Source organism: Xylocopa sonorina, chromosome 3, assembly GCF_050948175.1.
Source record: "Xylocopa sonorina isolate GNS202 chromosome 3, iyXylSono1_principal, whole genome shotgun sequence".
Lineage (NCBI taxonomy): Eukaryota > Metazoa > Arthropoda > Insecta > Hymenoptera > Apidae > Xylocopa > Xylocopa sonorina.
In genome coordinates, this window is record NC_135195.1 from 6,733,681 (window position 1) to 6,754,798 (window position 21,118).

Here is a 21,118-nt window from a genome sequence, read left to right on the forward strand (position 1 = left end):
TAGAACCTTGACCTACGTAGAAAATTTTTACTTTCCTCGATAAATCTGTAATACCTAGCAATTATTGTAATTACGAAAGGGGGGAAGCGTTGCATTCCTTGATACTTTTAAGATGCCTTTAAAATGCTTATGAATAACGTTTGTCTTTGGAATATTTTATACAAAAAGAAAGTATAATATAATACTTTGTTCGATTTAGTAAGTTTTAGAAAGTTTCTAAGTTTTTCTATTCTGGATAACATTTAAAATGCTTGAGAACGTTCCGAATTCATCGCTAGTTACGGGACGGCTATAGGTTGTCCATGGGGAGAGGGCACATTCCACTGTGGATGCGCATGCGCACATTCTGACTCGCGGCACCCGCGCATTCGACCGCGTGTATTCAGTCTTGTTGAGGTTAATTTCTTCTGGTTTATATCTAAAAAAAAAAGTAATCTCGGTGTCGAACGTGAACCGCATTTGAACGGAACATCGGTTTCGTGATTAGGTAAGCGGCGTACCTACTTTCCGCTAATAATTTCCAATGGACGCGAGCAAATTTTTCAAACTGCGATATTGTAGTCGCAACATCATGCATTTACTACACTCGAAAGTAAACCGCTCTTTTCTTTTTAAATTAACAGTGATTAACGATCGTATATTTCTATTCTAATTCAGTAATTTGATATAATATATATAGCACCTATTGACGAAATATGTTTATAATACCCATTGAGGTCATTAGGCGATAAATTATATCGGATAAGGGTGCGTTCGAGTTAAAGGTTTCATTCTAATGTCAGGGTTCTTTTATGTCGTTCCTTTCGCGGATGTATCAATGAGTTTATTCTCGCATTAATTGACATCTTTTTCAGACAGAAGTTCCGAAATTACGACTTTTTATGTTTCCTGTGCTGTTTGTGTATGTGGCGAGAGCGTTCATCCTTTCGACGCGTTGAAACTCCGGACTTAACCGCGCACAACCGTAATAGTACAGAAATGCCTGATTGTAGGCACAGAACGGTTCCCCAACGCGGAGCTCTCTTCAACTTTGACTTGCCGTGTTGAATGTTAATACGTAGGAAACGGTAGCCGTGACTATTGCCACGCATTATACGTATACTCGAAAGTAGTTTAAGCGTGTAATGAAACATTCGCTTAACTACTTCGAAATGCTTCCAAAAAGGATATCGAGCGGTTCAGTTTTAAAACTGATATCGTTGTACCAGATTTTGCATTTGTCCACGGTATGCGTGTAGGTCGAGTATTCACGTTATACATACACACATACGTGGCAAGTTATTACTAACCGTGTCGTAACGCGACAGCGTTAGGTTCATATCTCTCACACCCTCTTCACCCACTAGTTACCTTGTGCCTTTTGTGTGTTTGTTCTGCGTAAATATCGCCTGTGCAAAATACTTTTCGAGGCTACGTTGGAGGCCGTTTTACGCCAGGGTAAATAATATTCAGGCCTCTCTTCAGTCGACATTCGAGAGGTCGTTCAAACACCTTTCGCTCGAAATTCGAGCCTGGCAAAATTCGTTTCATTTAATACACGCGCCTATGTTATCTCAAAAAAATTTGATCCGTTTAAATACCGCTAGTGACTCAAACAGTTTTTGGTTTACGTTGTTACGCGTGCATTTAATATTTGGGTCCTTCGAACAGTTGGAGTAGGTTCGAACTCTCCCTCATTCCTATTTACGCTTTCTATTATCATTAGAATTTCGTTGGTAACTTATGAGTGGTAGTTAGCGTTCAGAAGTTTTCACTCAGATCACAATAGAAGCGTAGAGGTGTAGGAATCCGCGCGAAACATTCCTGATGCAGAAGGAAAGAGAATTTGGTCCACGAAAGATCTGCTACCTGTGTCACGTACGGTTTATGCATGCCACAGTGTACGAGATTAACTATACGATACGAGAACCATAATGAATAATATCGCGATGATGTCACGATAGGTCTTTGTACGTGATCGCTGGTATCTTCTTTTAGCTGATCTTTCGAAGCCAGGTCAAGAGAAGGAGGAAAGATATCAATGAGATGTTCATCTTGCTTATAGTACATACACGCACTTGTGTAGAATGTCGTTCGAAAGTACGGAACAAGTTACGATTTTTTTAATTTCATTTGGAGCTGGGTAGCCTGACAGTGTAAATTCTAACTCGATATTCTCGACACGTGTCCAGAATGATAACCGGCAGGATGATTAATATAAAAAACGGTGAAACTGGCTGAATTCGTCAGACGTAGTAATTGATGGCAAATATTCAAGATGGATGAATCAACAATTGGATGGCAGTACTCGAGACGCAATGAAAAAACTGCCTGAACGTTCGTCTTTTCTTTCGTCTTCGTTCTTGCCGGCGTAATAACGATTCTGTCCAAAGTGACGGCTTTGTGGAAGTCTCATCTTAATTTTACGAGCCCTGCCTGGAATCCATCATTTCTCTAGGATCCACTTAAAGTTCCAATCCGACGACGTTTCGTGGAATCGGGGTGTATAGCAGATTACTCGCGACCGTGATGATATTCCACCGTCATATTTTCACTTCTTCTAATTCCGTTCGATGCCACGAGCACCGAGAACGAGAGAAATTCTGCACCCTGAGAAGAAATTAGCGCGCGTCCATCGAGATCGTAAATTTCTTCGGCGGCTGGTGGTACGATCGCTCGAGCCAAGCCTTCGACGGGAAAACCGAACGATTCCTATTTTTCGTCGGTCTTTCGGCTTTTCACGGTTATTAGAATGGCATGGATACAGGTCGAATACACGCACCGAAAGCGGCCAAGAATTCCGAGCTATTTCTCTCGAGGAAATCACAAAGAATGTGGTCGAAGGCGGAACGCGCAGGTGCTTCTGGTTCCCTTCTCTCCCCTTCTCTCTCTTTCCTCTTCGTCCAGGCCCGATTCTGCTCCATTCTTTCTTGCGGCCTCTCTCTTCTCTCACGGGAACGCGCCTCCTCCCCAGCTGTAAAAATTGTCTACGAAGGTCTAAATATTCGGAGGATACCGGTGGGTGATTATAATTCTTGAGGTGAGGTTGCCTCGAACGAAGGAATGCCGAGGGGCGGCTAAGACAAAGCGCCATCTTCTTCTTCGCCCTTTATCTCTTCAACGCTGAAGATTAGTATCTATAGTCGGACGACAGACGGTGGCCGGTAGCTGCACACAGTCCAGATTCTATATAAAGTCTGGAACCAACGAGAGAAGTTCGCTTTTTCTTCATCCCTCCCCTTTCCTTCCTCTTCTTTTCCGTCCTTTCCCTTTCTTCGTCGTTCCTCTCTCCGTCTAACCACCTTGCGCGTCGCCTCCTCCTATCGTGCTTCTTTCTTCTCTCTTATTTCACGCTTATAATCGATCCTCGAACACGCGGGGCACCGGTCGGATTTGTTCGACCGAACGTAACAACCGGTAACGCTGGTTCGCGGGTCACCACGCGAAACGAAAGTCGAATTACGCCCAAGTCCGAGCAACGTAAATATCAAATTTTTATCCACGTTACAGCTAGATCACGCGATTCGAACGCGAGACGAATGCGTGCACGTCGATAGAAGAAGATTCAGCGAAACAAAACGGGGTAAGAAGAAATTGGCGAACTACCGTTGCTCGATAGGATGCTTAACTATCTGATAACAGATACCAGTAATCAGTGTCAAAGGGGTAAAATCGCGTTTTGAAGTATCATCCGCGCAGTAGTCGCGGCGAACAGCATGCATTTCGGTATATACCGTGTTAACGGCTCTTGCGAGTTTTCGGCACGGGACAGCTGATGTATTCCGGGCTTAACGCATGCTTTCGTACTCTCGTAACCGCGGTAGTTCCAGGGTGACGGGGTGGGGTAGGGCTCGATGGAAACGTAATCACCGAGGAGAATATTGGCCCGACCGGGATCTCGGTCTGGCCAACCTCCTTTTGCCCGTATAACCTCCTCTCTCGAAGAAATTCGCGATGGCCGCGTATACACTGGGGTGTCTGCGATTATCATAATTATATCTCGATCCGATGAGTCATACTCACTTACGGGTGTGCTCGTAACACACGAGCAATGAGAAAGAGCCGGAGAACGTGAATCGTTTCGCATCTGACGCCGCAGCGGGGCATGCACCGTTTCGAATCGTTCGCTCGAAAACCTGTACGATCGTTCCTTCGTTCGTACATATGTACTAAGTACCCTATCTCGTTCTTTCTCTGGCTGGCTACATGGGAAACGCGATCATGTATGCGATATTACACATAGGGTGCTGTCGAAAGTATAGTAGGGCTCGATTGTCCATCGAGATATCGGACAGATGTGTATGAGCGATAATTTGAAGACTTAGTGGATCGATGAAATGGCCAAAAAGTTTGCATAGAAAAAGTCTGACCTACAAAAAGGTATGACCTACATTATATAGGGGCCTCTTGCACTTCGTTATCATTTAGTACCGATTGAAGTAGCAATTGATTATAAAATTCTGTGAAACCGAACAAAGTTCAATATTTTTTACTTAAAAACCGCTCTCGAAGGAGCATCAAAGAATGAAGCCTGGATGTGTGTAAATAATCACGTGAATTCTTTTTGCTCCTCGAATTCTGTTAAGTATAGGCACATTTTGTAAACTATGAAATCAGGCTCGAAAAAGAAAGTAAACAAACGGAACATTATCTGATAGCGAGCCACGAAGGGTTAATTTACAAGTTTGGAAATGTACATAATCTTCGTCTACAAAAAAGTTGCGCCGATTGTCATCGTTCATCCTCCACTGTTTGACTTATAATGACGTTACTAAATTCTCCTACGATCGTGCGTGCAGGTATATGTTAAAATATAGTAAAGCAAATATCGCGTGTCTTCCTCTCTTTATTCTTACTTTGCCTTTATTGCTTCGCAATGACTAATGATTGGATCGTTCGAGCATTCCATAAAATACCTTTCCAAATATCGTGTAGACACTAAACAAAAAAATTGCGTATCATACACTACATAATTTTTCGATTGTACTTTGCCTTTTTCTATCGCTTCGTAATCGTTAATAATCCGATATCCCGAGGACCATTACTGTAATAAATTCCTCTGCGAGAGATATCAGAAGTATCGAAAGCATCGTTACGTATACAATTTTTATCTGCATTATGCTTGTAATACCATCTGTATTCGTAACGATCAACAATTCGATCGTTCGAGTTCACGATGAAATGTAAAACAGCATTACACGTAGTACGTTCCACGTACGGGGTGGGATTTACAGATGGCCGTGTTCGACCTGCATAATCCCGGTGGACGATCCATAATGCATCAATGAGCACCGCCTGCCTGATCACAATTTATAATTTATTGCCAAGTTACGAAGCATCTCCTGTAGCTTTTTCTCTCCTCGTACCATTCCCGGGTAGCGTTGATTGTTGCTGGAACTCTGCTAGTTAGCAGCTTCTCTCTCGCGGAGAGCACGCCGTGGAATTCCGTTGATTTAAATGGCGCTCAAGGTAAGCGCTTCGATTGAATTTACGTTCGTGGCTTTTCCCAACGTCTTCTTATTTACGTGCCAATATTACCGACGCGGAATTCCTCCGCGCGTCACGGATTCGCGTGGAAACCTAGACGAGCATAATTCCTCGTCGTCTAGGGACGGGAGTTAGATCTTTATTTTTTCGCGTGTGATCTTCGGTTCCAATAAGTCCCTCGAAGCTTTAGAGGTATTATTCTTCGTTAGCTTCGAGCAATGCGAGGGTAAAAAATTGAAAGAATAACATTTATAAACATGCTAGCTCGACTTCGAGTTGTCGAGTACTAGAATTCGAAGATAGAGACGAGAAATTGCAGGGTATTCGAGTTTTAACTCGGGTCAAGAAGTAATTGGCTCTAGTCAGGCCGAGGTTTTCAAGTATTCCAGCCTTGCCTCGAGTCGGCCGGAAATCTCTGGGTATATACTCTCGAGCCTTAGCCTGGGTCAGGTTGAGATTCTGAAAGTTTTTTGCTGCGTAAGATTTCTTGAGTAGCCCTTGTGCCTCTGGCATACCTGGACCCTACTCCGAAACATCTTCACACTAAATGACAATTCACGATTCTATAAAACAACTTTTTACCATAACAATTATCTTATACCATCGAGGATACATCGAGCGTCCGTACTACTTATACAGCGTCCGTACTACTTATACTTCTTTTTTCTCGTTGCTCCCCCCGTGTATTTATGCAAGGTACGATTTATATAAAGTTATACTACTGTCTGAATATTTTCGTTACTGTGTATACTTGCGGTTGTATACATGTCTTCGGTGGTACCCAAGTCCAATATTTTTCGGTACCCGCATGGCGTCCGCCATAGGGTTCCCTGTTCGTCCCGCGTATTTCCATTTCGCATAAATATCGGAACGGGCCTGAATAAAAAAATAGCGCCCCGCGAATGGTGATGCGAATACATTTCGCGGAAAGTTCGCGCCAAGTAATTGGACGTACGCACTCGTGTACCAACGGAATAACTTACGAACGCGCACCTCTCCCTCACCCCTGTTTCTGGCTCTTCGATAAGGCGATTTCTGAGGGGTTCATCGCGGAGGCATCTCTCAATTTATGTGGTACCATCATTGATATTCCGTCGAGGTGCACGACTCCTCTCTCTCTCTCTCTCTCTCTTTCTCTCTCTGTCTCGGGTAAAGTTAGGAGAGAACGTGCCATAGAAAGGAATTTATGCGAAGGGCTTGCGGTGTTCCGACCTTCACGGTCACGTTGCAGCCGGACCTCAAACCACACGAAGGTTATTCCGTACAATTCCACGCGTTGTCTACCGGCTCGCAGGACCGGGTCACACGTGGAATAGGCAACCGACGCTATTGTCAGCGTGCAATCGGTTGCACGAGAGAATCACTTTTATCGGTAGGATGGGCGAGACGAAAATTCCGTCTATGTAAAACCGTTATCCCATTGTTAGAAGTATCTCGTTCCTCGAGGTTTTATTTCGGTTCGACGTACTTGGCTGCTATTTCGCGCTCGTGCCGAACGACTCGTTAAGATAACGGAGATATTTAATTAGCATTTATCGCGGCCGTTGTATGCGGTTGTTGTACGATGCGTGTTCGAGCGTTGTTAACACGGAGAGGGATTTCGTTAGGAAGATGTGGGTGGGCTTTTGTTTCGGGTATCTCGGTTTATCGCTTCTGTATAGATAAATCCTGTTTGCCTTTGCTTTAAAAACTTTTCTCCCGGTACGCACCGGGCTTTTAAATTACTGATTCACCCCGTTCGGTTATTATCCTCGCGCCAGCTACGATTAATAATTCCGTGGCACGAAATTCACGCGAATCAAGAAACGCTCTAGATACCATCGTAACGAGAATAGAAATGTTGGCTGTTCGGATCAAGTTCGCTCGTGAAGCGAACCATGATTTCGCGGTGATTCGTGCGCGAGTCGACGATCGCAGAAAGAAAGAAAGAAGGGAAAAAAAATTAGTTAAATCCCCCTGAGAAGCATCGAGGGCAACCGAGGAGCGGTGCGCGAACGCAGACGCGCGATCCGAAGCATCTCTTCTCTCGGAGGTGCGCGTCTTTCTCGGTAGAAATGTGGCAAAGGAACGCGAGAACTACTCGTTATGCATCCGAGTAGCGTGGATAGGGGAGGGCCGTGTACGATCGGGCCACGGGATCGTCGTGGATTCTGTTTCTTCGTTCTGCTCTCTTGCCGGAGTAAAGAAACCCGCTGGCAGGCCCGATCGTGGCTCGAACGGGTGTGAATGCCCGTACGTGCCAGAAACGAATAATGAAGCCGCGGTACGATCCACGATAAAACCTGATGCCGTTGGAACGCCACTCACGTACGAATCCTTTACCTTGTACCCGATTTGCGAGCTGGTCAACATTCCCGTGCCTATGAGCCACGTTGCCCCGGGACTCGAGACCGCCGCTGCTCCCCTTGTACCGTACCCTCTCTGTTCTAGTAGACGAGCCACGGTTAACTTTCACGTGTACGTACGGAGAACCGATCCGTGCGATGGTTGCCCATTGCAAATTATCCTCAAACTGTCTTAACACTCTATTATGCCTCCTAACTACCAGCTTGCGTGCCAAATTGCTATTTAAATCGCACATTTCGCTTCAAATCGATTTCATTCCAAGGTATCGTTCCTTAATTACAATCTTCCTGGCGATTACCAAAGCACAAATTATAGTAACGTGAATACTATGGGTGTCGACTAAGACTATCGATTTTCATCCACTCCCTTCGTCAATGTCTTGGTTCTACTGCTTGGCATTAATAAGACGATTGGGTAATAGTATTAATAAGACGGTTATGTAATATCAGATAGAGAGTCGATATTTTCGGACAGCGTGCTCATTGAGTATATTTTAATATTAGATCCAGAAGGCTTCGAAACATGATTACGTGCTTTATGCTTACGACTGTAATATCGAGAGCATCGAGACCCGTAAGATGAGTTGATCCGTGCTAATCTAGTTACTCCATCAGATACGATTCATGAGTCGCTAAAACAGCGTTTAGCTAACTAACGTCTAAGCTAGTTAAATGACCGGCTATAGTTAAATGAGATACAGTTGCGTTAGACTTATCCATCGACCTCGCAAGTAGTTAGCGACCATTTGGCGTAACAGAGAATATCAGTGCCAATAGTGGCTTAACTAGCAATTTATTTTTAGCGAATAAATGTTTCGTTCCGTTATAACATCGATCGATCATAGATCGATGATACATTTTGGCATCGTACAATATCGGCGATACCGTAAGCGGAACGAACGAGGTTCTGTCGTTCGAAACAGGGCGAAAAACGATAGACTAATATCTCATCTTCTAGCCAAATAGCCTTCTTCGTCACGCATTCGCGGTTCTGTACGCGGTGAGGATTATTAGCGATATTGTACTTGGCCTTAGCCAGGACAAGGCGATCGCGCGTCGAACGCGTCGAAGAAATTTGTACGGGCGGCCCGTTACGTTCCCTCGTTGCTTTCTCCGTGGCTTTCTTAAAAATATCTTCGTCCCCCTACTCGGAATTCGACCATCCGGCAATACCGATAGGCTCTCTCGCGGCCGATACGGGCCTGTCTTCGAATTCAGTCAGCGTAGAACCGACCACGTCCGCGACGTCCACCCACGTAGTAGCTAAAGAAGAGGAAAGGTGGAGGAGGACGGGTAGGAAGGTACGAGAGCCTCTCTCGTGGTCTGTCCCTTCTGGTTCTGAAAATTCATTGCTCGTTGCGCCGTTTTCCCCGGCGTGGTTATTAACGGCGCACTTGAGCGCCCTACGGAGCCGCGAGTTATACGACGGAATTTATACGTGCTTAAACGCGCTATTATCGTCCTTTGCACGAGATCGCGTGGGCGCGCGTGACAGCGACTGCTGGACTCGCGGGAAGACGTAACACGCTGCGCATTCGAAAGTCCACGCCAGCCTGGACTCACCTCCGTGGCTCGTACCTACGTCTTTCTCCTCCTTTTTCGTTTTATCCAGCGAAAAACTCGTGCGCCGCGAGATAAACCTACCGATTTCAGGAAGATCCGAGGTGCTCGCATAGTTAATAGCCAAGTTGATCGTCCTCTTTGCAGTTCGTTGGTCTCACTTTTATTTCCGTCCGACTGGATAGTGGCCGCGTTGACGTACAGTCATAGAGTTCCTATTGGTACATTATATCGAATTGGATTTCCTCGATGCTCGTGAATTTTATGACCGATAAACGATCGCGTACGACGATCCGTAAATCGTACCGGATACGAAGAACGGCAGAAACTCAGCTAGGAATTAAGCGGTTTTCGATTACGCCGGCTGTAAAATACATGAAATATTCATGCGTGATATTCGTAGCATCCTCTCCGAACGTATCGTGGGTATCGAGAAACTTGGTTAGCCGGTGAAAGTACAGCGTGCCGCTCTATACGCGTACACGTACGTTTTAAAATAATAATACGACACATGGTGTCAATGCACCGCGGGAACACTTTTCTCAATCGCGGAGAAAATCGAACGTAAACTCTGCAAACGATTTTCCCTCATTCACAAACGCCGCGCCCGTTTCTCATTACTTCTCATTACGGCACATATGTAACGGAAATGTAACGGAGCTAATTTTCACCGAGTTTCCAAGACATGAACGTGGGATTGAATTAAGTACCCGTTTAATATACTGAAAAAAAGAAAAGGAAAACAGGCATATCTTCTTAACTTTGTCGAGTGATATAAATAGTCTTATGCATATTGCCACTTGCGTTTAGGGTTCGTCGATCACGAGAAACGAACGGAGAAATTTTCCATCGAATGAGAAAACCTGAAATACTTGGCGTATTTGGCAAGAACTGTATGTAACGCGACGGGATTGAAAATATTCGATACAAGATTCGAGTCTACGAAGAAAATTCGAATGTCCAGGAAACGTCGGGTCTCTCGCTGTATTAATCCGAACCTGGATACAGGGTGCAGTATGCACTCGGAATGCAGCTCTCAAAGTGGGCTGCTCTTGGCTATCGACGTGCATCGTGGAACTTGGCTACCTGGTGAAAGTACCTCCACCTTCGCACCGTTCCGCGTGCGTGTACATCGATGCGTGCACAAGAATCGGGCGCACACGCTTGTCCCTCTAACGTGTGTGCAAGCACGAGGTGAGATACTGCCAGATAGCATGGCACGTAGTGTCAATGTACTCCATTGTGTCATCCGTCACGGCCTGTGAGATAACGTGATTCCGTAGCGATGGCTATAACCTGACCTATCGTCGCACGATGAAAAAAGAAGAGAAAAAAGAAGAAGACCCAACGATTTAAGGAAAAACGTTTGACGCTCGTGTTTATACCTTCTAATTGAAATTCTGATTGATCGTCCGATAAGATGGAAGTGGGTAAACAGGGGACACAGAAACTGACGATTGATCCCCTTTGTACGTGTAGTTCCTGGAACATTGAAAATGAAAAATTCACGTTGCAACGCGGCTCGATTGCATCGTGGAAAAATCGTTAGACGCGTTTCGACGCCAAGTCTCCACTTTCGACGTGTGACAATTAAATCTCTGCAAACTGGCGATCCACGCGTCCCACTCCGCCTAGATCGCTAATATCGGGATCGTGACGCGTGGAAACTGTTACGCTGGAAATTCCGCGATTCCACGTGGGATCTACGTAACGCACGTATGGAACTCCGTTCGGAGACGTCTCTTTTCCTCCGGCTGACCGATTAATGCGCGCGTTTACACCGCGGCTCGGACGTCTATGGTCTAATTAACACCATGGCGCGGCGAACGTTCAAGGTGCGATTATCTCGGCCCGTCCGCTGGCACGATAGGTTGCACTATCTATCTGTCAATTTATCGGGTGTCTACTTAGCGTGGTCGGGGCGAGAGCGGTCGCGCGTCCCTTTGCATTCGCGTGCACGCGAGAGCAACGCCCACGCGCGCAACCTTTCCCCGGTTAAACGTACGTGCACGCGCGCCACTTATACGCCCGGCGAGGCATAATCGAGCATAACTCCCCTTGTAGTTTACGCGACAGGCCGCTTGTACGCCGTGGCTCATGGTCGTTACGTCGACTTATGCAACGCGTTTATGTGTGCGTGCGCGCCTTACCGACGTGACGATCTTTAGTTATCTTTACGCATTCCAGCTCCCTAGGCGTGGACCTAACGCAAGGTTCGTGCCGCGTCCCATACGCCTTTTGTTCCATCATTTATGCACCTTATTGGCGCTATTGCTTTCTAATTAGCGTTCCTTAACGTTACGCGCTCGTGGAGTATAGCCACCTTTTTCGTTTATACAGGCTCGGGATGGACGCTGTTGATTAACTTGCTCGTGGGATGTAATGGACGTTTACCGTGCGCTACCACTTATGGAATCTTCCCGCTTGTTTGCGGAACCATTTCACGAAGCTTCTGTAATTTGACGTTCTCCTTTCACCCACCCTCCCCCACCCTCTTCCCTTTCTCTTTCGTTTTTTCTTTGCTGACGGAGGTAAACATTGGCATTAATAATAGCATGCGCCGTTCCTGTGTGTATACGGTCAATGATATCGTAAGCTTGCTTATTCCTGAAACGGAGAGGGTAAGACTTTCCTCCGGATCAAAGGAAGTGGTAGCCAGAGTTCCCTTTGTATCGCATGAAATTCGGTCGATTGAAAAGCGTGAAGATAAATAGGGATTAGGATTGGTCGGGGCGTAGGTATGCGTAATACCCGGTTGATTCGTCGAGGGTGAGGCGGCACGACCCCGGTGGCTCGAGGAATTCGGCCCTTGGATCGCGTTGACCTGCATGCCTGTGGCTTCTTCTCTGGCGTCGCGCTGTCGTCTGGCTCATTTTTTCCGTCCGGTGCTCTCGCGTCTCTGTTATTAAACTCGAATGGCACGAACGTCGTTATACGTTAACCGTATGGCTGCCGTATCCGGGAACTATCAAACTAACGACACCTCGCCTGCGGCCGTACGGCCCAAAAATAGTCGGGGCCCCGCCGTATAATTACGATCTCTCGGACTCCAGGATGCGGCCAGGGCGATTTAATTCGACTCTCCTCTCCCGTTCTCCGACGCCTGCGGGACGCCAATTGACACACATCCGTGGTACGCACCAAATTCCCCCGTCGATTCGTTTTAGATCGTAATTCGAACTTGGTAAACTCTATCGTTCCGAACCCGACGCTTCCCTGGAAGCTGGTAAACGCGTACGAAAAACTTCCCTAATGGGACACGGGCCAGATTCCGTTCGTTTTTGTGTCCGCTTCGACTGCCGGCTGACGTCACGTTTAATTGCACGTTCCTGTAGTTGTTTCGTGTGTATTTCAGTGGGACGGTTCGGCGATAAAATTAGTTTCTTGGAAAAGTGATGTCCGGTTAACGCTCGCCGTTAATGGTACGCGACTGGTGGAAAATGTACCATTTCTGTTGGAAACTTTGCCATCCTCTCCGTTTCACCATTTCGAGGAATGTACGATTACAGTCTTCCCGTGAAGAGTCGGTTAGTTAATTCAGAAAATTTCTGTAGGCGACTGCCGCGTCTAGCGTTCCGAGGGCGGAGGGTTGGAAAACATTTATTCGAGCGTAACTCGTTCGGTCGTTGGTGCATTTACGGGCCGCGCTTTCAATCATTGTCTCGTCGGGATTCCTTTGCGATGAAATACGATTATCGTTCCCTTGCGGTGCCCCACGAGGGATGTACACCATAGTTAGCCGTACGATGCGTAAATCTCGAACAGGCGGTACGAGCCGGGCTTTAAATATCGCCGCGTCTTCGCGCCACTAGATCCTCTGTAATTAAGACGCACTTACGCCACGTTCGTTAATTTCACGATTAGACGTGCATTACGCCGGCTAATTGAAGTATTACTCCGGCCAGGTACGCGACGCCGCGCTGGTACACGGCTGCGTAAAGTTAATCACCGCAATAAAATTCCGTTTTTCCGCGACGCTTCGAACAGGCGTCCATCGCTTAGGGTACCACTCTTCCAGCCAGGTTTGATACAGGAACCTGATGCGTGTTTTACGTCTCGCGGAGAGGATTTAACGATGAATGGGCCGGCCCGGCTTGAAGCGTACGTTCCTGCCAGTGCATTAGGCTCCGGCGAGTACCAGCATTGCTCAGCCAGATTACGCGAGTCCATTTGTGCGTCTCGAGGTTAACCTCGGAGGTATACTAAATTCCTGGTGACGTGTCCGATGCCCGTGTACGGCGTATAGATATGCTCCGTGGAAAATGGATGAAGTAACCGGCTTTCACACCTTCTTTTTCTCGCGATATCTCGGATTCGTACGGCTGTACGTTGCTTCCATTAGAAACGCGATAAGAATACGGTATGACGGATGTCTGTGACATTAGTCCCAAGGAATTACTTATCAGTCGTAGCCAGTATCGCCGCTTTGTAACGGGGTGAATCCTCTCGCGCGATTCCCCTTTACGTCGTTGTCGTCGTCGTCGAACGAAAGGATTTCGTGCGAGTTCCTTTCATTTTTCCGTCCATTAAACCCGCCGATATCAAGGTCCTCGCGCGGAATGCCCGATCCTCTTCCTTCTTCCCACGTAAACAGCGTTTAAACAGTTTTTAACGAGCAATCTGTGCGTTCGCGTGCATCTCCACCATTACGGGGGCCCGTCCGTTGCCCTTTCTTTTTCCCTCGACGCTCTTAAATATTTATCCAACGTTAATTACGTTACCGTGCAGCTCAATAAATTTGGAAAGATGCTAATATATTTCTGCCGGAGCGTAAATCCCTCGTTGTCCGCATTTAAAACCGTTCTAAGTAATTACACGTCGTTTCGGTAATTATACCTAGCCTCTCGCTTCGCGTTTTATACCGGCTTGATACGTGGGTTTTAAATTGCACGGGCGTATAGATTTCTTTTCTCCTTCCGAAATTCTTAACACCGACTCGGGAATGGTGTTATCTAGGAGCGTAAACCACCTCGTCGCGCATTTATCGTTTCGCAGGAAAGGCGAACGTTTCGCATTGTCGTAAATGAGCGGTACCGTGGCCGTAACTGTGGCAATGATTGCGGCAACAGTTATCAGCCTGTGCTTGTTACCGTACCATAGGTTTTAACGATACTTTATGTCACGATCGCGCGTCCCTGGCTCGTCCTTAAAAACTTACGCCCGTAAAGTTCGTCTCGCGTGGTGATACAATCCGTAGAAGGTCTCCAACTTCCGTATTGCACTGGTCCGTTTAGAGCGAATGTCTCGCGACGCTTCTCAACTCGCATTGGAACCATCAGTTTCCCCTTCGATTCGAGGAAAAATAGCAGAGGAAGAAGAACAATTTCCGACCGGTCGATTGCAAGAGATTACACCCGCGCAAGTTCTCCAAATTGTGATTCATTCGTTTCCTGAACGATTCGATTCGTATTCTCTCACAATCACATTTTCCCACCGTTATACAAGCGAGACGCCTCGTCGAATACAAATAAGCCCCGGTGATCGTTTTTCGTGGACATCGAACCTACAGCGGCTACGAAAGATATTTGCACGCTGTTATATTTATTTCCGTATTTAGTAACGATTGATTGGATATTTTATTTCCCGCTACGTCTCGTTTGCGAACACTTCACGGGAAAAGGGCACGAGGATCCGAGGACTCGTGCAAGAAGTACCTAGATGGCGGGTTCTATGTTGAAAGAAGTAAAATAATTGCGCAAGAACGAGACTCTGTCCAGGACGGATCGGTAGAGGTTCTTGAAAATGCAACTTCTCAGAAAGTCGCCTTGAAATTTCGTTAAAAAATGGGAGAATACCTTTTGGCGGACTTAACGGCAATTACACGGTGGATCGAAATAAGAGAGAACGTCTGCTGAAGAGATGTAGGTATGCGTAAATACTTTTTGCGGCCGCCGTATGCAAGATCGTGTGATAAATGGCGCTCGATTGGTACACGAAATTCCTTGGACGTCGAAATTCTCTGGGAAACGCCTTTGTGGGTACGCTCTCGTGACCGTTCTTACATAATGTCTTATGTACTCCTTCGGCACGACCGAATCGAATGGTCCGCTACGGATTGGAATGGAGTGGAATGGAATGGAATCGTTCGGAATGGGGCCACTCACTCTAAGCTATTCGATCAGTCGCTACGAAAGGACTCGCGAGTGTCTCTAAAGGTAGCAAAAAAAAAAGAAAAAAGGAAAAAAACAGAGAAAAAGAAAATGCAAGAAAAAGCCTCGTCTCGCAACTATTCGGTCGATCGTATAATTTGGATATCTCCAGTAACTAGGGTATCGACTCTATTCAAGTTCTTGTAGAAACGATTTACGGATTGTTAAACGGTCAGATAATCGGCTCGAGTGATTCATGGTAATGTTGCTGTTAATTAGAACTCGCCAACGTGCAATCTACCGTTACGAATAACAAACGAAATATCGCGTCGGCTTTTCCTGAATGAACGTAGACCAATTACTCTCGCCGATTTCTTGCGTGCCGTTAAAGAACCGCGAACGAAGTTCGATAACTATTTGCACGTTTAACGTTCCAGTTTGTTCCGTTTCACTATTGTACATTATCTTACGTAGCGTTTAGCTTCTCGTGGTCTTTGTCGGTCACGGGACAAGCCGTCCCGTACTACACAATTTAGCACGGTTAATCGTAAATTACGTACAAGCGAGTACTGTGGCATCGTAACAGAAATGGAAATGTAAAATGTTCCCCGATTAAATATAGAGAGAAAACCACGCTTCCCTCTTACCTTATACATTTACCACGGTTTTTACCACGGGCTCTAACAAATCGATAAATCGTCGCTACTCACCGTGCCCGTTGCACAACGAGCGCACACATTATCGGTTACGAGACAACCCGATTTTTCAAAACCGCATTCCGACAGGCGCATTACCTGAAATAATCGAACGGGAGAGGGAGTTATCAACGGGCCGGGACAGCAGCACGGTGTCTTCCCGCTTGTAAATAATGAAAGAAGGAAACGTACGCGCGCTTGTTACGTCGCGATGATAAATCAGCGTTTCCTGCGTTACGGCCAGGGGGATGGAAGCAACAAAACGGCGGCCTGTACGGCGTCGAAAGTATGGCCGGTCGCATCGCGTGACACGGTGAATCGTGTGCACGGAGGCCTACTTGAATCTATGATGACAGTAAACGTCGCGCCGTTACGGACGAATTGGCGCAGATTCTCGCTGGTTGAAATAAGCGCGACGTAAAGCCGCGTACCCACCGCGATCGTATCGTTTCTTCCTTGGTGAAACAACGTGTTACGGAAGAGTCCGACGTGCTCGTCGTCCGGATATTTGTACAGGTATCATTTTCTATCGGATATCACTTTCGGATCTCGCTCCAGCAATGAAATCGTCGAATAATTTGGGTACCGCTCGCCAAGCCGGTGTATACGCGGTTTAAAGTTCGTTGCGCGGCTCCGGTGGTGTCCAACAAATTGACGAACAAAATGAAGCGTACGTTTGACGCTGATTTATCGTGCCATTGTGCGTACGTCGAACACGTCGAGCGTTGCATGACGTCGTAACTTATTCTATCCGAGCGAACTCGCGCGGTCTAAGGCGTGCGCGCACCCATTGATCCTTGAATCTGGACTTGGGAGGCGCAAAAAGTACGCGCTACGAGGAAGATTATAAATCGAGCAGGTCACGCGAAAAAAGTAAATCGACCGAGTGAAACGTAGAGGGAAACATAGGGGAGGGTAGCGAGCGTGTTTGACGAGTTCATCCTGGCAGCTTTCCTTCGACTATGGAGAACGATGGAAGATCGCGTGAACTCGCGAACAATTTATTTTCTTACGTTATCAATGTTATTTTTGGACCGTTAAGGGGTTTACGAAAAATTGTAAGCATAATTCATCGGCTAGGAATGCGACCGTTTTGTTTTCCTCGTTTGGCGTGGAACAGGATTAGGAAGGTATTGCTTAATTCGTTCTGTTATGTGCGATTTAACATTCTTCGACGTGGCGCCTAGTCTGGTACATTATAAATACCAATAAACGCCTGTTTCGAATTACGTCATTCGAGCGATCGGTGAAAAAGGGTAGGAAGTGTCGAGGGCCGCCGCAGGTGATCGTTGATTTCAACCGGAGAGAAATTGCGTAATCGATGCGTGCGTGTGCGCGCGTGTATTTTTAATTCCCGTGAATTTAATTTTGTTATCGAGGTATTTAGCGTGCCTCGAACTTGGAATGTGACCTGTATCCGGGAAACGCGCGCGGACAGGGAACTTTTTATCGAAGCTAGAATAAATGAAAGTTCGATCGGTAAAACACGTCTCCTCTAATAGGGTGCGAGCCAGAATACGTAACACGTGTATCCCGCCGTTCTATTAGCCTTTTTAAATAATATATGTCCTTTTAATTTGTCCCTCAAAACCCGATTTGTAACGAGTTCGGGGACGTCGTCTACGAGGGATTTTTGTAATCGTTTTATAATTGCAACATTAGTATCCTTTGAGCAGCGGCAGCAGGTTTGACCAGTTCGACTATCTAGAACTCATCACACTTTCATTCTCTACCTTTTCTTTCATTTTTTTTCTGTCCAACCCCACGTACAGTCTGGCAGCGGTGGCTTAAGCTCCAGAAAATCGTTGAAATAGTCGATTAAGCTTTCAGACGGCGAGGAAGGGTTTTCAGAGGAAGGTTAAGGTATACCGCAGGAGTGGGAGATGAAAGGGTTGCGTAGCGCGGAAGCTCGCCATTATATTCACATTATAATCCCATCAGGGGACTCCTCTGCCTAACTGGACAGCTACGAATAATACGGCGTACACGCCTCTACCTTCCATTCCACGTCTATTCGACCATCCGCAGCTTTCCTCATCCCGCTGGCTCGTCTATCCTTTACGATCTTCGTTATTAATTTCGTATTATACGAAACGTTAGGCTCCTTTCAAATATATTATGTACGATGCGTCCATTGAATTTAATTTTACGCGCTAGGTGTCTTGGAATTTCGTATCGTTAATTAGTACATTTTTATTTATATTGCAATTATAGTACGAGACAGGAAGAATCGATCTTCCGTTTCGCGACGATGGAAGACAATTTTCTTGAGTCACGTTTCAAATTTTCTGGAGCACACGTAATCACCCTCCCTTCCGGCGGGGCACATTTCTCCGTAGATTTAATCTGGATACAAGTAGCAAGGAGCATAGTCGAGAAGCGGGCAGCGATATTTCACGAAACACTTTCATACATATTTCACGAAATACGCGAGTTTAAAGCGGCCGCATAACCATTGCCGCGGCTCGAGTCGAGCGTGTCGCGTTAAAGCACCGGCCGGGCATCGAAATTCCACGGCGCTTATCTGATCCGAAATCACGGACAATCAAGAGTAAAGCAAGCCGGGCCCCGCGGAGGGGCCCAGCGCGGTATAAGCCGTCCGTTTCTCTTGTCATCGTGACTCTGTCGGTGAGCGAGAGGGCGATGTGGCCGGCAAAGTGGTGAAAGCCATGGACGACGATAACCTACTCCAGTGCGGCTGCCAGTTGCAGCTGCCTGGCTCGCAAAACGAGGAATCCCAGTTACGCGGCTCGTACAGAGGAAGGAACGCCGGCCCGGGGATGGCTGTATAGAATGGCTCTCGCGTAGATGCCAACGTGTGCACGGTGGTTTACTTCCGCTGGAGGCACGCGGTTCAACCGAGCACACACAGCCAGCGACAGCACCAGGAGCACCGACAGCAGCACCAGCAGCAACGGAAGAAGACGAGGAAGGACGAACCGGAGAAAGAGATATAGACGGAGGGAAAGGACGAGTAATAAGAAATAAGAGATAAAGATGAAAGTAACGACTGGAGAAGAAAATGCGGTTAGAGGGCGCGATGGATAGAAGAAGAGGGGCAAGGATGGTGTACGAATAAGGGAGTAAAGTAAAAGAAGGTGGAGGATAATTATGACGAAGGGAAAGCAGATGAAAGAGAGAAGAGGGAGGGAGAGAAAGAAGGACGGTGCAGATGCAACTCCTCGCGCAACAACCCCTCCTCGGTTTGCTCCTTTGCTTCCTTCTCTTTTTCTACGTAAGTCTCAGTCGTTCGTCTTCCCTTGTCTTCCTCTTCCTCTTTTTCTCGCTCGTGGTCCGTCCCTCCTCCTTCTCTGCCGCAGAAAAAGCCCGTTCTCGGCCTCTCTGTCCCTCTGCCGTTCTGTTCGGCCAATTCCTCGTATTATACCAGGTTGCGGCGTGGAATGCGGGCGTCCTTCGTTCGCTTCGAGCACCGTCCAACCGATGAGCCCCGCTAGCGTTATCCTTCGCCGGTCCTTCGTATGCGCTCCTTAGGGCTTGGTAAAATTAACCTGGAATACTCGGCCGAGACGCCTGCCTCGTTCTCTTCTCTTCTTCTTCTTCATCTTCTTCTTCTTCTTCTTCGTCGTCTTCTTCTTCTTCTTCTGCTGCTTCTTCTTCTTCTTCTTCCTCTTCTTCCTCTGCCTCAGATTCGTTAAACTCGCTCACGCGGCTTGCACCAACACGACATGCCAATCCCGACCGCGAGCATGTGTGCGTGCTACCCCTGCACGTATCGCTCTATACGTCTGTACAAGTAGGCGGACGCGTGTTCGTACGTACGTACGTACAGGCATTTGTGCGCGAGAATGTAACAGAGTCACGGTGTGGTATAAAGACGACGATCAGCATACTTCGTGCGGGTTTCTCGGGCTTATTGACGATGAAATTAAGGCGATTTGTCGAAGTAGAGCGGTTTTATTGGGGATTCGCGCTCTTTCAAGATTGCGGAGAACGGTCGAGCCCTGGCGCATACGCAGGTGCGTTCTTATCCATACACCGTCCCGGTAGCATGGCAATTTATTTTTCTACCTACGCGCATGTATGCGAAACTAGTTAAAATTTTTGGAAACAGTCTAAAGGAATGAAAGATACTTTTCAAACATAACGTTTCTCGTTTGGTATTTCTGTCGCGCTTAAGTGAATCCCATGGAAGATAACAGAACTGTCCCCTATTCTTCATTCCTCGTTTATTGGTGTCTATTTCTTAGGCAGGGAAAATACAAGATATTAGCGTTTAGCAAAAATTATTATCTTCGAGTAATCTCGGAGACGCTTCTGCCGTTGCTCTTTCGATGATGTCCGACTATCTCTTAATGAAGAGTACGGCGGGAAATTGTTCGCAAGTGCGGCAGACTCCTCGCGCAGCAGCCGAAAGCGAAAAATCCACGATTTCCTCACCGGGGATATTATTGCGGTGAAATTCAATGTTGCGGAAAGTAAGGTGCAATCTCACGCGCGAACGTGTCTCGGATCGCGGCGGTTCGAAGCGTTCCAACTATCTCCGCGCGTCCATCTTATCTGAATGCGAGCACCCGTTTCTTTTTCTTTGCGCGGCCGTACGCGCTTTTGCGTTCGATTCTTGGTATCTTGCGTGGAATCGAGCGGCCCGCGCAGGTAGAATACTATAATCTGAAGGGTTATTTGTGTTGTTGCAGGTGAACCTGTGTGAAGCCGGAGGCGGGGGATTCAGAGAACGGGAGAATCTAGGTAAGATTGCTTTGTAGTATTTCAAGGGTAAAAATCGAGCCTCGTATGCGTTTTTTCTATTACCTCCTTGGCCACGTGTTTCACTGAGGAGGCAAAGGACTTAACTTTTTTCTAATTGTTGGTACCATTAGTTGTCTCATTGAAACGAGCAACAAGTTCTTCTAACGCGATTGAAAATATATTAAGGGCTACGAATACATAGCTTCTACTATCGTGCTGGATGCAATGTACCGAAGAACATTTATAGGCATAAAAA

The 21,118-nt window shown here is 46.7% G+C and overlaps 1 protein-coding gene across 2 annotated transcripts in view; it reads left to right on the forward strand.

Annotated features, from left to right (window-relative positions):
- The window catches only part of LOC143433538 (protein expanded), a 75,850-nt gene that overhangs the window by 1,238 nt on the left and 53,494 nt on the right, over positions 1-21,118 (forward strand). For both annotated transcript variants that reach the window (XM_076910888.1, XM_076910889.1), the window contains exon 2: positions 20,811-20,862. The gene's annotated coding sequence lies outside the window, so the exon portion shown is untranslated. The remainder of the gene's footprint in view (positions 1-20,810; positions 20,863-21,118) is intronic.